Genomic DNA, 15,962 nt, shown 5'->3' with positions numbered 1-15,962 from the left:
GGGGCCTGTTGGTCTCTGATGGCAGCGCCTCGCTGTTTCCTCCCTGGCCCTGCTCCTCTGAGATAACAGGATCCTGTCCACTTGTCTGTTTGCCCGTGGGTCCCCAGCTGGAATGTGATCGGGGCAGGCCTGTGTCCGCTCACCCCAGGGCCGTGTGGGCGTGGGGGAGGCGCACCGTGGATGGGGCCTGGTGAGCACAGGCTGAGTGGCTTTTGTCGGATTTCACTGTATTTTAGTTTTGTAATAAATCCGATTTGTTAGCGAATAAATATATATGATTTGTTAAACCTCTTTACGCCGTCCGAAACAAATACAATCGTGGTTTTGTGTATGACTGTTTGGAGAGGCAGCCCCTCATCTAGGGACTGGTCTCGGAGCCGCCCAGTGGGCCGGGCGAGAGGTTCCGGACTCTACAGACCCAGCCCCGGTCCCACACGCCTATAGGCCAGGCCTTTGACCTCTGGTGGGCAGGTGGCCCCCTGACCGTGGTGCCAGGGACACTCACCTGTGCTCATCTGGCGTGGCTCATGGGACGCCTGTGCTGGGGCCATCTGAGCACTCGTGTCCTCTCCGGGGGTCACGACCTGCAGGCGGCTCCCACCGAGGGACATGTGGGTCCTGATCGCCACCTGCAGGCCTGCTGGGGCTGCCGCCTCCGGGGAGCCCTCGGCCAGCCCACTCCTCACTGGCCTTTCTCCCGCCGCCCCCACGGCAGCCGCTGCACTCCGAGTCCTTCCCGGGCTGTCTGAGCTGCCCAGGGACTCGTTTCGGGGATGGAGTAATGTCTGCTATCTGGATGGTCTCCAGGGCACCGAGGCGAGCAGATGGCCTGGAATTTAGGAGAGACGAGACGGCGCTGCGGCACCGAGCAGAGCTATTTCTTCCTGGAGATGCTTCCTGTCAGGTAAACACCAGCAAATCAAAAACCAATTCTGCAGAGGGACGATTTCGCCTTCCAAAAGATAAAATTACTGAAGCCGAGAAACAATGTGCGTTCCGTGGAGAAACCCAGGTACGGCGGTTCTGCAGAGCCCGCGTGTTTTTTCCGCGCGTCCTGTGCCCGGCATGTGCCCCTGCAGGGGGATCGCGGGCGCAGCCGCTGATGTCAGGCCTGAGAGCACCGGCTCTGCTGCCCACAGTCAGCCGCTGTCACGAAGCTCGGGGACAGCATCTGTCTGCCGCGGCCTCTGCCGGGTGCTCACGAGGCCTGTGTCCCCCATGCCCTCCCATGTCCCCCTATGTCCCCCATGTCCCCCACATGTCTCCGCACATTCCCCCGGGACTCTCTCTCCACCACTTACAGCCCGCAGTCTCTGCACTGGGGAGGAGGGCAAGGAAGCCGGGCATGCCCTGCCCGGGTGCTGCTTGCTTTCAAGCCCAGGCCTGGTGCTGGCCGGGCCGCCGCATGGAGCTCGGTTCTCACTTGTCATCGCCACCTGGGAGTCCACCTGGCTTCCAATAAATCACACCCCGGACAGCAGCCCAGGGATGTGGGCCCTGATTTCCTCTCCACCGCCGATAACAACAGACAATTGATTTCCTGTCCAAAGCTGGGTTCTCCAGCGAAATTAAAAGAGTCAGGTCTCGAGGCAAATAATATTGTAATCTCCCCGAACCTCAGTCTCTAGCACGAGCTAGCGTTGTATGCTTCTGATGCTCTCAAAACCCAGAGGGGCCCTAGCTTTCCCCTCTGCCTGTCTCCGTGCCCTTGCTCCGTGATGCAGGCCGAGAGCTCACGAACCAGCCCCGACCCACACGGCCTCCCGCTGACCCGCATGGCCTCTCTTGACCTGCACACCCTTCCCCTCTGATCCACACAGCCTCCCTCCCTCACTTGAACAACGTGTCTCCGACCTCACACCCTCCTGTGTCTGACCTGCACCACCTCTCTCACACCTATGGCCTCTCTGCGACCCTCATGCCCGCCCTCCCTGACCCACACGCTCTCCTTACAGAGAAGAGTCAGCGGGGCCGTGCGCGTGGGCACCGGCAGACTCCACAGACGGAGAGTTCCCACACGTGCGCACACGTGGCCGGGCCTGCACGTTTGGGTGCCGGGGAAGAGAAGGAAGGAAAGCTAGGTCTTCTTGTCCAAACGCGTGGACTCCAGGACACGCACCTGTCTTCCCTCTGCCCTCCCTCTGCTACCGCCTGGGGTCCACACTGTGTGCTGGCCGGCCTGTCCCCGGGGGTGCCGGGTTTTCGCCTCCACGGCGGTCACCGTCATCCCACAGACAGGGCGCCTCCATGTGGGGAGAGGGAGAGGTCGGGCGCGTCCAGAGCAGGGGTGTTGGGGGAGGCCGAGGGAGAAGGCGGTGTGTCCGTGGGCAGGACCCGGGCCACGAGGCCTGGGGGCTTCTTCCCCCCTCCCCCCGGAAGGAGAGCTCGGCCCCTCCCCGGCCTCTGATGCCCGGGCTCTGGAGCACAGCGAGCCCAGGGCTGGATGCTGGGCCGCCTGTGTGGTTTCGGTTTTCTCACCTGTACGCCGGGGCCATGGGCACGGTTGGTCTTTGGGATGAGACAGCCTATGGAGCACCCGGCACGGGATCATCCGTGTCCCTCGGTCACACCCGCGCAGGCCGTGGCAGGAAGACGGAGGGAGCTGTGGAGAGAAGGCACTAGAAGCAAACCATGCCCACATCTCACTTTTGCGATGGAGAGACCGTGGCCAGTTGCTCCCGTCTGGTGATTTTTACAAATCCTTTGAGTCCCGCCTGAGGGCCCGGCTCCCGCAAGTCACTGGTCTGGCACCGTCCCTACTGTCTGGGATGTCCTTGCCGCTGGGCTCAGCTTCTCCTAGATGGATCCCGGTGGTGCTCGATCGATGCTCAGGGTTCCGCCAGCCCCTCGGAGGGCCTGGGTTCCGGCCAAGCCGATCCTTCTTCCTGCTGCCTTCTCCCTGGGGACTGTGGGGCGGCTTCTCGGTGTCCCTGATCCCCTGCCCACAACTGCAGGGAGCTATGGGCTCGGCGGCCGCAGGGCGTCCCCCGTGTGATCTGAGAGTGCGGACCCCCGGCTCCCCGGGAAGCAGCGGCGGCTTTGCACACAGCGAGGCGGCGACCCCCGAGGCACAGCACGTGCAGCATCTTGGGTCCAGGTAGATGCACGTTTCGGACGAGATGTGTGCTCTTTGGTGTTCGTGTGGGTTTTGTAGCTGTAACAAGGAGACTCGGTCCCCCAGAAAATATTTTTTTAATGTAAAAAAGTGATTGATTGGAGACATTTTAGTTTCCTATTTTTGTTTTCTGAAGGTTCCTATAAAGATGGAGAATGTAGGAATTCCTGATCTGATGCCAGAGATTATTTTTGCCCTGACCTGCTTCTTTTCACTTTTAAGCTTGTATAAATGCTCTGTCCTCTCCTATTTAACTCAAACATGCACCAAGCTCTCACGGCTGATGAGGGCTTGTCGCTAGACTCGCCCTTCTCCTAGCTGTCCGCGGTCCGTTGCCTCCTTCCCCGTCTGCTCCCCCCCTTCTGCCCCTTCCTGCCCCCCTTCCTGCCCCCCTCCCCTCCCCTCTCTCTCCCCTCCCCTCCCCCCTCTCTCCCCTCCCTCCCCGCTCTCTCGGTTAGAAGCGCTTTACTTCTCCAAGACCATAGATCCGTCTACAATTTGCACCAGGACAGCACGACTAACTTTGTGTCCCATCTGCTGCCCCCGAGGGGGTGTCTGGTGTGAGCGTGTGTGGGTCTCCTTCATCGTCCCCCCCGCCATTAACTAACTTTCCCAACATAATTTCTCTCTTATTTAAGTTTTTTGGAAGATTTTATTTTTAAGTCATCTCGGCATCCAACGCAGGGCTCCAACTCACAACCCGGCGATTGGACTCAAATGCCTCACCAGCTAAGCCCGCCAGGCTCCCCTGTTTAATACATTCTTATCCGGAGCCTACTATGTGCCTGGTCCTCCAGGAAGGGTTTTCAATAAAAATAACTTATCTGGGGCACCTGGGTGGCTCAGTGGGTGAAGCCTCTGCCTTCGGCTCAGGTCATGATCCCAGGGTCCTGAGATCGAGCCCCGCATCGGGCTCTCTGCTCAGCGGGGAGCCTGCTTCCTCCTCTCTCTGCCTGCCTCTCTGCCTGCTTCTCTGCCTACTTGTGATCTCCGTCTGTCAAATAAATAAATAAAATCTTTAAAAAAAAATAAATAAAACAAAGAGTAGGTAAGATTCTAGCTCAGGGTCACATGGCTACAGCTGTGGAAGCAGGATTTGGACCAGACAGCCAGGCAGATCTGAGCTCTTTTTTTTTTTTTTTAATTTATTTATTTGAGAGAGAGACAGTGAGAGAGAACATGAGCGATGAGAAGGTCAGAGGGAGAAGCAGACTCCCCATGATGCTGGGAGCCCGATGCGGGACTCGATCCTAGGACTCCAGGATCATGACCTGAGCCGAAGGCAGTCGTCCAACCAACTGAGCCACCCAGGTGCCCCTAGATCTGAGCTCTTTTTTAAAAAAAATTTTAAAATTCTTATTTATTTGTGAGAGAGAGAGAGAGAGAGAGCAGTTGGGAGCCGCAGAGGGAGCGGGAGAGGCAGGGAGCCCGACGTAGTGCTGGATCCCGAGACCCTGAGATCATGACCTGAGCTGAAGGCAGACTCCTACCGACTGAGCCCCCCAGGCGCCCACATCTGGGCTCGTGATCTCTTGCGGGCCACCCCTCAAATCTGAGTGCCAAAGTCTATCACGCACGATCTGCCCAGACCGGTCCAGGCACATTTCTGGGTCTCCGTTCACTGGCGCCATCACTGTGTGTGTTTTGGCCCTCGAGGCTCGCCCATTTATATCTTGCGCTTGATTTCATCACGAAGGGTCCTACAGGCATCCAAGTTACTCGCGGTTGAAAACTTCCCTTGCCTTTTCTTGCTCTTCATTACTCTAGGTGGCCTTTCTGACCAATTCTACATCAACGATCCTACTGGAATTCTGCATGAGTTGCATTAAATTCACGTGTCAGGTCGGCAGGAGCACGCGTCTTCCCCACATCAGTGTTTGGATATGGAACACGCTGTCTTCCTTCACTGGTTCAAATCCATTCTTACGGCACCTTGTTGGCCTGTAGCTTTCATCACAGGAGCCTGACGTAGTCTTTGTAAGGTTAACTTCTAGATACTCAATTTTACTGTTAGGAATAGGATTCTTTTTTCATGTTTGCTCTGTTAATGCTGCCGTATAGGAAAACTATTGCTTTTTCTATTCATGTTATGGAATTTTATAAATGTGTATATTTTCAGATTCTTTTTTTTTCACATAGGCGTGTTTGAATTATGTCAACTTTGCCCCTGCCTTCCTGACGGATGATGGCTAGCTGGCGGACGAGATATGGGTTGCCCCCCCTTTTTTATTTTGCTGGGGGGCTGGGGGAATGCTGGGAAGGCAGACTGCCTTGTCTTCTCCGCGGTTTCAGAGGGAACACCACCTCTCATGTAGCGCTGGGTTTCTGCTATCAGCTTTGTGGTTGGGGTAGATATTTTTAATCACGTTCAGGAAAGTAGTCCTCATTCTTAGTTTATTAAAAAGTTTTTGTGCTTGTCCCTGGCATTTCCTCATGTGTGCAGAGCGCTTGTCTCCACTGACTTACACCTGCGGCGAGCAGATGCGACGTTTGCAGTGTTACCGCCCCCGCCCCGGGCTCACGGCCTGCACCCGCCCCGCCCCCGCCCCGGGCTCACGGCCTGCACCCGCCCCGCCCCCGCCGTGGCTTTCCTGTCCCACCATGGTAGTTCGCGTCTAATTTTTGCATCTGTATCCCTGCCTTTCATTTCCTGTTCAACCTGCCCTTGCTCAGGTCTCTTGGATGCGCCAGCTCTGTGAAATGAATTCCTGGGATGCGTGACATCGTCTTGTGTTCTCTGGAAACACTTATCCGGCATGGAAATGATCTGCTCTGCTGTGATGGTCTCAAAGCCTAGCCTGTGAAATATCTGGCCTGGGACCCTGTGAGAGATAATTCTTGAATAACATTTTCAATTTCATACACAGCTTTTTGTCTACTGCTTATTGATTCAATTATGGGACTCGTTTTCCTGGAGAAAAGCATATATTGCCTAATATCAACATCAAGAATGAAATGTATTTATTGATCTTCCCTAGATAAATTGAGGAAACTGACACATTGATCTTCTTTGACCTCTCCTTCGGTCTTCTGTGGGTCGCCCCCCTTACACCATCACTAGTATACTCAGTGTTCTCGTTTTCAAGAGTTACACGCGGCAGGAACACTAATTCAGGTTAGTGTGATGATGGGGTTTTAATCCTGCCTGCCAGTCTGTTACGCCATGACTTTTCATTTTTGAGCGACTTTTCCTTTATTTCTTTGTTGATGACCTGCATCGCGTTCCCAAGGGGAGGCGAGTGGGTGTGTGTCCTGAATATAGAATTTGGGGTCAATGGCCTTTCACCTCTGGAGTCTGTTTCATTGCTTTGTAGGATTTCCTGGTGTGAAAGGAGAGTGAAGCCCAGACGGATGCGTGTTTGTAACAGGAAACCCGTTTTTCCCACTGGATTTTAAAAGGAAGCTTTTTCCACAATTTGATTCAGGTGTTGGAACCTTACCCTCAGTTTTAGTGGCCACATGTGGTGTCCTCCAAGCATCCAGGTCTGTCTGTTTCCAGGACCGCTTCCTCCCAGGTGCTGGCGTCGGCCCCGTGTTCCGATCTCTCCTGTGTGTAGCCCACATGTCTAGTGCGCCCTTCCTCACTGCGCTGGATGCCTTGTTCCGTCCTGCGGCATCACAGGCCAGCCCCCAAGCCTTCCTTTAACAGTGTTTACTTGATTTTTCTGCATAATGATTAGCATCTACACAAATTAAAAAATGCTATGCATTTTTGGACTTCTGGATGCATTTTTATTATTTTTTATTTTTTTGAAGCGTTAGTCGTTGCTGGAAATTATTTCCTTGACTAAGGCTATTCCTAGTTTCTATTGATTTGGCACCTTTTTAAAAGACTTTATTTATTTAAATAAAGAGAGAGAGTGAGCGCAAACAGGGCAGAAGGGCAAAGGGAGAAGCAGGCTCTCCACCAAGCAGGGAGCCCGGTGCCAGGCTCGAACCCAGGACCCTGAGACCGTGACCTGACCTGAAGGCAGACAAAATCGACTGAGTCGCCCAGGCGCCCCTATCAATTTGGCATCTTATCAATTCTTATCTCAGTTCCTATTTCTAGAGTCCATGTTTTCTTTTCTTTAAATAACTTTATCGAGATGGATGTAATTCACATTAAATTCATATCACATTCATTATCCTAAAATTCACCCTTTTGATGCATACAAGCCAGGGGGTTTCTGTATATTCACGGACTCGCATGACCACCACGACAGATTTCAGAACATTTTGTTACCTCCCAAGCGACACTGTGCCTGTTGGCGGTCACGCCTCCCCCCGTCGTCCCGGCCCCCCGGCAACCACGGGTCTACTTTTGGTTTCTACGGACTCACCTATTCGGGGCTTGTGCTATGAATGGAATCACCGGGCGGCCCTTTGCCACAGACGTCTCTCCCTTGCCCGTCTCCTCCTTCCCACCCAGGCTGTGGCGCGCATCTGTCCTTCCTTGTCAGAACTCACTCACGGGTGTTCTATTCCCGGGCGGGCCCCACCGTGGTTGCCCGCCCAGCAGGGACGGCCTGCAGTTCACGCTCTGCTGGCCACTGCTACACGGTGTGTTGTGTACGTTGTGCACACTGTGTGGATGAATTTTGCAGTGTTCTCGGGTTCATGTCTATGGGTGGAATTGCAGGGTTTATGGTAACTCTGTTTAACATTTTGAGGAACTGGTAAAATATTTTCCAAAAGGAAGGCCACGGCACATTTCCACCGCCAGGGCCGTGTATGACGGTCAGTTTCCCCACGTCTTCACCAACACTTGTTACCGTCTGTCTTTGTAAGCTGTAGCCATTCTAGTGGATGTGAAGAGCTATCTCCTGGTGCTTTTGCATTCCTTTCCTTCCATTGATGTCAAGCATCTCTTTTATATGCTCATTGGGGGTCTGCGTATCTTCCTGGGATAAATGTGTACCCTTCCTTTTTTTTTAATTTGGTTGTGTCATTATTATTTTTAATTTTTGAGTTGTAAGCATACTTTCTTGGCTCTGTGTACTAGACCTCTATCAGATGTGCGATTTTCAAATAGCTTCCCCAATTTTCCAGGTTAAATTTTTAATATTTTTTATAGTGACATTGTCCTTTGAGGCACAAAAGTTTTTAATCAAATCCCAATTACCAATTTCTAAAAACCATTTATTCTCTTGGTGTCATATTAAGAAGCTGTTACCCAATATCAGGTCATAAATATATATTCCTGGGATTTTTATGGGAACCTTACACTTCAGTCAATGACACATTCTGAGTTGGGTTTTGGACATGACGTGAGGTAGGGATCCACATTCACTCTTTTGCATATGGACGCCCAGTAGTCCTGGGGTTCCTTTTTGAAAAAGGCTGTTCTCTCCCTGTAGAATCACTTTTTTATCTGGACTCTCAGTTCTCTTCTGTTGGTCCATATACCCGTTTTCCTACTGTTATGAGATGTCCTGATTTGTCTCTGGTAGCAACCGCTTATGGTCTGTTTCGTCTCATGTAAGTATAGCCCTCAGCCCTGATGCTTGCTGTTTGCGTGGTGCTTATTAACTTTAATATATCTTGGAGATCTGTTTTTAAGGAAGGGCAGAGGGAAAGAGAGAATCTTCAGCAGGCTCCACCTTCAGCTCAGAGCCCGATGTAGGGCTTGATCTCACGACCCTGAGATCATGACCTTAGCTGGAAACCAAGAGCCAGGACGCTGAGCCGACTGAGCTGCCCAGGGACCCTATCTTGGAGATCCTCACGTATTAAAATTTTTCATTCATTTTCCATTTATGGCCGTTCCATAATTTCCTGATATAAATTCCATCTTTGAGATCCTGAAATTTCCGCATAGAGTGGACATGAACATGGACCTTCCCTTTTACATACTTCCAGACACTTGCAGACGCTCCCGATCTAAAGTTTCGTGCTTTTCTTCAGCTCTGGAAAGATCTGTCCTGCTGTTTACAAGCGAACACCACCCCCACCTGTTTCCTTTTGTCATCCTCCTGCGGACCAGTCTGGACTGATTCTCCGCGTCTTCGCGCCCCCTTTCCTGTCTCTCTCTGCGTTCAATTGTTCCTGTCTCTGTCTTCTAGAAAGCTAATGCAGCCTTCTGGTGCACAGTGTTTCAGGCTCTGTTTTCACATCTTCTGCTGAGCTCTTCTCTTCTGGTGTTTACATGTTCGCGTGCTTCAGTCGCAAATTCTTTTCCGCAGCGACCTTCATTAAGTGGACGCGGAACCCCGCTGGGTCTCTTCTGTTTTCTGGACGATCCTTTTCTTCCTCTAGGGGAAATCAGTGCCGCTTGGGTTTTGTCTTTCTTGCTGTTGCTTTTCTTCCAAATCTACGGTGACCCTTAGTGGTGTCTTTCTCCTCCTCAGTGGAAACCGGCTGATGGGTGTGGGTGGCTCTCCCGGCTGCTCCCCCACGCTGCGATGTCTGGGTCCTGGACAGGTGTCCCCTCGGTGGGGGTGGCCCCAGCCTCTACGAAGAGGGCTCTAGGAGGGCAAGCCTATCCTGCTGGATCCCGGACGGGACTCCTTCCTCCCACCTCAGCCCCTCAAGGGTCGCTAAGCCCCGCGGCTTCTCTGTCTGGGGCACGACACCCCCGTCATCGGGGAGCTCGCTGGCTCCCGTTAGCACTCTGGTTTTGTCCCAGGGCCTGCCGCTGCTGCCCGCGACGCTGGAGGTGCCCCGGCGGCCCCTGCAGCCCCCGTGGGAGCCGGGGCTAGGAACAGGGGCCCTGCGCCTGGGTGCCGTGCTCCCGGGGGTGGTGGGCGCCGCGCTCCGCTGGCTGCAGCTCGTCGGCCGCCGCAGTTCCAGGGCCTCGGCGTCCAGGAGGCCACTCAGCGGTCCGCTGCGGCCCTGTCACCCTTTCTCAGCCGCAGTGGGGACGCACGGACTCGGTCGCAGCGCTGCGTCTGGGGAGCAAGAACGCACCTGCCGCGCTGCCGTCCAGGGCCGAGCCGGCCGGGGACAGACGCCGGGAGAGAAGGGACAGCTCCGACGGCGATGTCCGTGAGGACGCTCCCTCTGCGGGCCGGGTCACTGCATGCGGGGAGGGACGGCCGAAAGCCCTGCAGGGAAGGGGCGGGGAGGGCTCCAGCGCATCCCACCTCCGCCCCGAAACCAAACTCGCCGTTCAGGGTTCGCCTCGTTTCTCGCGTCTTCACTGTGTCTTACCCCACTCCGCGCCAGGAAGATTTTGCCTCAAAAAGCAATTATTTTGCTTAACTGGTAAAGTACATTCCTGGATGCCAACTCACATGGGCCCGGACATCTTCCTCTGAAAATATGGGAAGTAAATTAGCTAATTATTGTTTTTGAATTGACACGCTCTTCAGGCGTTTGATTTATAACTTAATTGTACTGCTTTAGGTAACTTCCAATTTTTAACTGGTCCATTTGAATAACTCAGCGTTCTCTCTCAGATTAGCCAAAGGAAGATTAAAAAGTGAGCTGGAGAGTTTGGTAGCTTTGTAACAATAGCATAAAATGTGGAATAATGAACTGTAAATGTGTCTAATTACATAAATAATGCATTTGTGTAATTGTCAAGTAAGGGGGTGTGCTAATGAATCAATTATTTTTAATTGTAGGATGCTTGATTGTTTCAGAAATATAATTGATTGTAATCAAGAATCAATTAAATGTTGATAGTAATTATGTTTATCAAGCTTAAATACATGACATCGTTACACTGTAACTGCTTCAGGAAGAGGGAGCGAGGATGAGGTTGTTCTAAGTGAAGGAGAAACAGCTCATCTTTATGCCAACAGCTCGGCAGTGGTAGGACCGCACGGTAATGAGGGAGAGAAGGAAGCGGCTCTCCGAGGCTTATCCGTCGAGGCTGATGAAGACGAACTCCTCCAGCTGTGAGCTCTGCGAGCTCATCACATCTCCGGAGCCGGGCGGGTTGATGCCTGTGGGGAGGGTCTGGATTAGAGGCTTCGAAGATAGAAACCGCAGGTGCGCGGCCGGCGCGGGCGCGGCCGGCGCGGGCACGGCCAGGCCCTCGCCCGGCACTGCTCTCGGTGAAACCCGGCGTGTGATCCCAGGACGACGGAGGGTCTTGGGAAGTGCGTGTGGCGCCTGCCTCGGGCGTGCTGCTCTGCGGCTCTGCCTGGAGGTCCTCCACCCTGTGAAACTCACGGTGGGCGGCCTGCGCATCGTAGGAACGGCCGTGCTGTTCGAGATGCTGCCGGATTTCAGGTCCTGTCCACTAAGCTGTCCTGTCCCGTAAGCGTCTCTACGCGCAGGACTGTGTCCCTACCGCGGGCCACACAGTGGGGACTTGATAACTGCTGGACGGGTGATGGAAGGACTCCTCGCCGTCTGTTAGCTGAAGAGGGTGCTGCTTCTTGGTGGCTGCCTTTGTCCTCCGCCTACCAGTCTTCGGCTGACCTCGGTGCGGCCGTGCTCTCCCGTCCGCCGTTCCTTCCTTCCTCCCCTCCCTCCAGTAAAACCTTACCGAGCACCGGCTGTGTGCCGAGAACCGTCCGAGGGTTAGGGGCTGTTGACTCACAAGGTAAGAGAGTCGTCACCCCGAGGGGCTCAGTGAATGAGTGGAAGCAGGGAGCTGAAGCAGTCGTCGTGACAGGATGGGACAAGCACTCTGGGACACGGAGGGGCGTGCCTGGTCCCAGTCTGCACAGTCGTGGAGCCGGCATCGCCGCCCCGGCAGAGTGACGGCTGGGCCCATCCCTTTGCTGCCGCGTGGGGACCTTCTCATTAGCTGATTCCAGAAGCCCTCACAGCAACGGCCTTTCTCTTTGGGGGGACGGTGGGCTGGCGCTGTCCGTCTGCACACACTCCTGTCCGTTACTGGAGATTTTCTTGTGTTGTTTCTTTGATAGTTTCTTCTCTTTGCTCTTTTCTCTCTTTCCGGTGCTATGACTTTTTTGATGTTAGATCTCCTGGGCCGATACTCTAATTTTCCTGTATTTTCATTCCTATTTCTTACATTTCTGTTCTGTTCTACTTTGTAATCCAAACTTACAGTGTTTTCAGTGCTTGATGTTCTACTTTTCAATTTCCAAGATTTTTTTTTCCTTTTCACTGATTTTTTTTCATAGCATACTGGTCTAACTTTATTTTATTTTTTAAAAAGTTTACTTATTTATTTGTCAGAGAGAGAGCGAGAGCGAGCGAGCACACAAGCAGAGGGAGGGGCAGACAGAGGGAGGAACAGGCCCCCGCCGAGCAGGGAGCCCGATGTGCTGGCTGTGGGTGATGTTCTCTCCGGTGACGGGCTGTGGGCTCTGCAGGCCCCTGGAGGCCCAGCTTCCCTCCTGACGGTCAGCACCCCCGTCTGCAACACGAGGCAGTGTGCGTGCCCGCCAGGTCCGAGGCCCCGGGTGGTATGAAGAGGGCTTTTGCGCGCGTGCGTCCCCCTGCCCTGTCTTCCTGTCGCCGGCCACACAGTGTCCGTGCTGCACACACCTAAGCAGCCCAGGGTCCAAACCACTTTTTTTTTTTTTTAAAGAGTGATGCTTTACCCCGTCCCCACCAGGGGGCAAAGTCAAGCGCACAGATAACCACCGACCAGTTCCCACCTTCCCTTCCGCCCATCACGCTGTAAACTGGACGTTCGGTGACCTCCGGCCTCAGTCTTCTCCGGCGCATCCTCCTCGGCACCTGGTATGTCCTCCTCCCCCGTGGATGAGCCCGGCTCTCTGGAGCTCATGTGGGCAGAGCACCTTCTCAGGTCCGGGCCCGGCTCCGCGGCAGGCCTGGCTCCCCGAGGGAAGGGCGAGGTTTGGGAAAGCCTCGCGTGCCCGAACGTGCGGGGCTCCGTGTCCCTGCGGCGGGCAGGACCCTGCGGGCAGAGTGCCCCATACAGATGTGCGTCCTCGGCCCTCTCTCCAAGCGAGTGAGCAAGGATCTTGGCACGGAGGGGCTTGCACTCTGAATATTCTTAGAAATCTGCTGCCATCTGGGCCACGTGGCTTAGCTGCTCGGGAGACATGTCCGGATCGTGACGCTGCTGCTGGGAAGGGTCTCCGGTATCCAGCCCGATGCGGGGCGTGATGCGGTCGGAGCGAGCGGAGACGGGTTGGGGAAGGCTCCCAGATGAGGAGACGATCATGGCTCTCACGATCTTGTCCACGGACCCTAAGCATGGCCTTGGCCTCAGGCGTGTGGAGAGGAGAGCTCTCAGCACGAATTCGTAGGAGCTTTTGAATCGGTTGGCGCGTCCGTGATGACGGTCGTCTTCTTTCTCGCTGGCGTGTCACAGTGCGGCCATGGTGGCTCTACTTCCCTCCAGACACGCTGCCCATGGTGCCTGTAGGACTCCGTGCTGACATCCGCCTGTGTCCCAGATCCTCCCCGAGGCGGGGTGTGGACTCCGGGCCTCATGTCTCTGGGCTGTGCTGTGCAGGGGCTGCTCCTGCCGTGGGTGGGGTGGGGTGGGGTGGGGGTACCTGCTCAGGGAGCCTCACCTGCACTGGATGGGGGCGGGGGGGGAGCTGTTCCTGCTTGAAGAGCCTCACCTGCGGTGGACAGAGGTCTCTGCATCCCACCTTGGCTCCTGTCCTCCTGCAGTGGCTGTTCAGTGCTGTCCCCTGGGCAGGCTTCAGCTCAGGACAGCAAGGCCGTCTCAGGCAGAGAGGGGAGGCGAGCGAGCCCAGAGTGGGCTGGGGTCTTGCAGAGGAGGGTACGCCTGTCTGGAGCCGGAGCAGCGAGGCTGAGGACGTCTCTGGGTCCGCAGGGCGATGGCCGGGCCGTCTTGAAGAAACGTTTTTGAGAGGATACAGGGGTAGATGCTCAGGGCAGGGGAGCGGCAGGCGTGGTGCTCCGGGCTCTGGGGCAACACGAGAGCGTGTGGGACCCGCGTGTTCTTCGGTGCCCTCTGAGCCCAGGCACGGCACGAGAGGCCAGGATGGGGCAGCGGCGTCCCTGCAGCACAGGCAGGATTTGCTGGACAGAGAGGAGGGAGTGTTTGCGCTGGTGTGTGCACGTGTGTGTGCGTGCGTGTGCACGTGCGTGTGCCTGACAAGCAGGAAAGGACCGAGCTCTGCCGCCTGCCGCGGGTGTGGTGCGGCCGTGTGAGCGGCCCTAAGCAGGGCCCCTGCAGGCGGATGGACCCAGGCGCAGGACAAGGCACAGAAGGACTCGTGTGGGCAGACCCCAGGCATGTGGCGGGGTGACCCGGGCAGCCAAACCACACGGGCGGTGCGGGGCCAGAGAGGGGCTCCGGTGAGTGGGAGTGATGTCATGTAGGGCTGGCGATTACTGTTTCATATGCAAGGATTTTAGAGATTTGGAGAAGAATCCACGTTTTTACCTAAAGAAGCTGGCGGGGGAGCCAGTTGCTGAAGGTCACACGGAAACTGAGCAGAGTGAGGCCGGCTCTCCCCTCCCCGCCGAGTGCACCGGATGTTTCCGGGAATCGATAAATCATGAATAATGCATGAAAAGCCGTTTTTACAGCAGTAGGAAAGGGGATAAAATGTATCCTGTGAGGCTACCTGGAGAGGACAAACACGCGTAAATAAAACATACGTAAACAGTAAAGAGAAGGGTGTCCCCCCCGGGGCAGGGATGGCGGGGCCCCCCTCGCCCTGCCGAGGCCTGCGGCTGCTGCGGGGCGGGCGACCCTGGTGGAGCCACTGTGACGGCAGCCGGGAGCCACCAGCACTGTGGCGTCCATCCCGCCGCCACCTCTGCCTTCCAGCGAGGGCCCACCCACGGGACGGGCTTTCTCCAGACATCGGGGACGCAGGGCAGGGCCCGAGCTCCTGGGTGGACAGGCCGAGGGCAGATCTGGGACCAGACTTGGCGGCCCCGAATATCACCCCGCTGGGCCAGGAAGACTGGCGGGCTCTCCTGTCCCGTCCCCTTCCTCTGGCCCTGCTCTCCTGCTTTCTCCCCTTCCTGCCCTATTTCTGGTCTGTTCTTTTCCTTCTCTCCTCTTTCTTCCCTTAGAGTAAGACACTGACTCGGGCAAGCGGAGCCAGAGCCTCTGAAGCCCCAGGCTGGGCCCAGCCCCCCAGCTTCCCCTCCAGCTTCTCTGGCTGCCTTTGCAGAGCAGCCCCGCGGGCTCCCTGCTCCTGGCCCTGGGGGTGCAGCTGCGAACGGATATGGCTGAGCAGAATGCACTCACCGAGCGATTCCGCAAGAAAGGCCCTCGCTCTCCTTTTATTGCATCGCATAAATTTCCAGCCTCCGCTGCTAGTGGGATGTGCTGACTTTGATGGAGCGTGGCGCATCGCCTGGAATTTACAGCTGGGTTTTTCAGTGTGGGGCTTGGCTTATTACTCTTTTGGGTAACCTCTCGGGAGACGTGGGATAGCTTCTTTGTGGCCAGACACTCTGAATAAGTTCTGTAATTTCCATGAGGGATGTTGGCCCTCACCGTCAGCCTGCGTGCTAATAAAGGCAGAGGGCTGTGTTTCAGGGAGCCACTCAGTCTGCACTGGCTTCTTTCAGGAGGGTGGCCTCGGGCGCCATGTAGCCTGACCGGTGTGCACCAAAGGCTCATAGATGTGGCATGGGAGGAAGGTTCCAGAAGTGCTCATTCACCTAGACCAATGCTTTCTGACACTTTCAAAATGAAGCCTCCTTTGTCTTAAAAACTGTCAGAGCCCCTTGCTCCCCACCAACATTGCTGGTTTCCTTTTACTACTTGTTGATTGAGAAAAAAGCATAAATAAAACTACTGTGCACTTAATTATATTTTAAAATGGATTCATGTTTTATAAAATACAGCAGCATCTGGGCACATCTGCAGACAGCCTGTTATTTGGCCTACATCCAACCCTGGACTCCCACTGAAGAGCAGAGCCCGCCCCACCCCAGCCCCTGCAGCTCAGGGTCTCCAAGGGCGTGCTGTCTCTGAAACCTGCAGGTGGGGTCTGCGGCTCTCGGTGCTTTGGGAGCTCCCCCTAAACTCAGT

General features: G+C 55.2%; 1 long non-coding RNA gene across 1 annotated transcript; it reads left to right on the top strand.

The window, feature by feature from the left end:
* Positions 1–511: 511 nt before the first annotated feature.
* LOC309871981 lies at positions 512–15,737 on the top strand. Its single transcript, XR_014315586.1, has 2 exons — positions 512–1,012; positions 14,993–15,737. It is a non-coding gene; the product is annotated as an uncharacterized lncRNA (long non-coding RNA).
* Positions 15,738–15,962: the final 225 nt, after the last annotated feature.

The sequence above is a fragment of the Mustela nivalis genome, assembly GCF_964662115.1.
Source record: "Mustela nivalis genome assembly, chromosome: 8".
In the NCBI taxonomy this organism is placed as follows: Eukaryota; Metazoa; Chordata; class Mammalia; order Carnivora; family Mustelidae; genus Mustela; species Mustela nivalis.
This window is presented reverse-complemented; position numbering and strand designations above follow the sequence as displayed.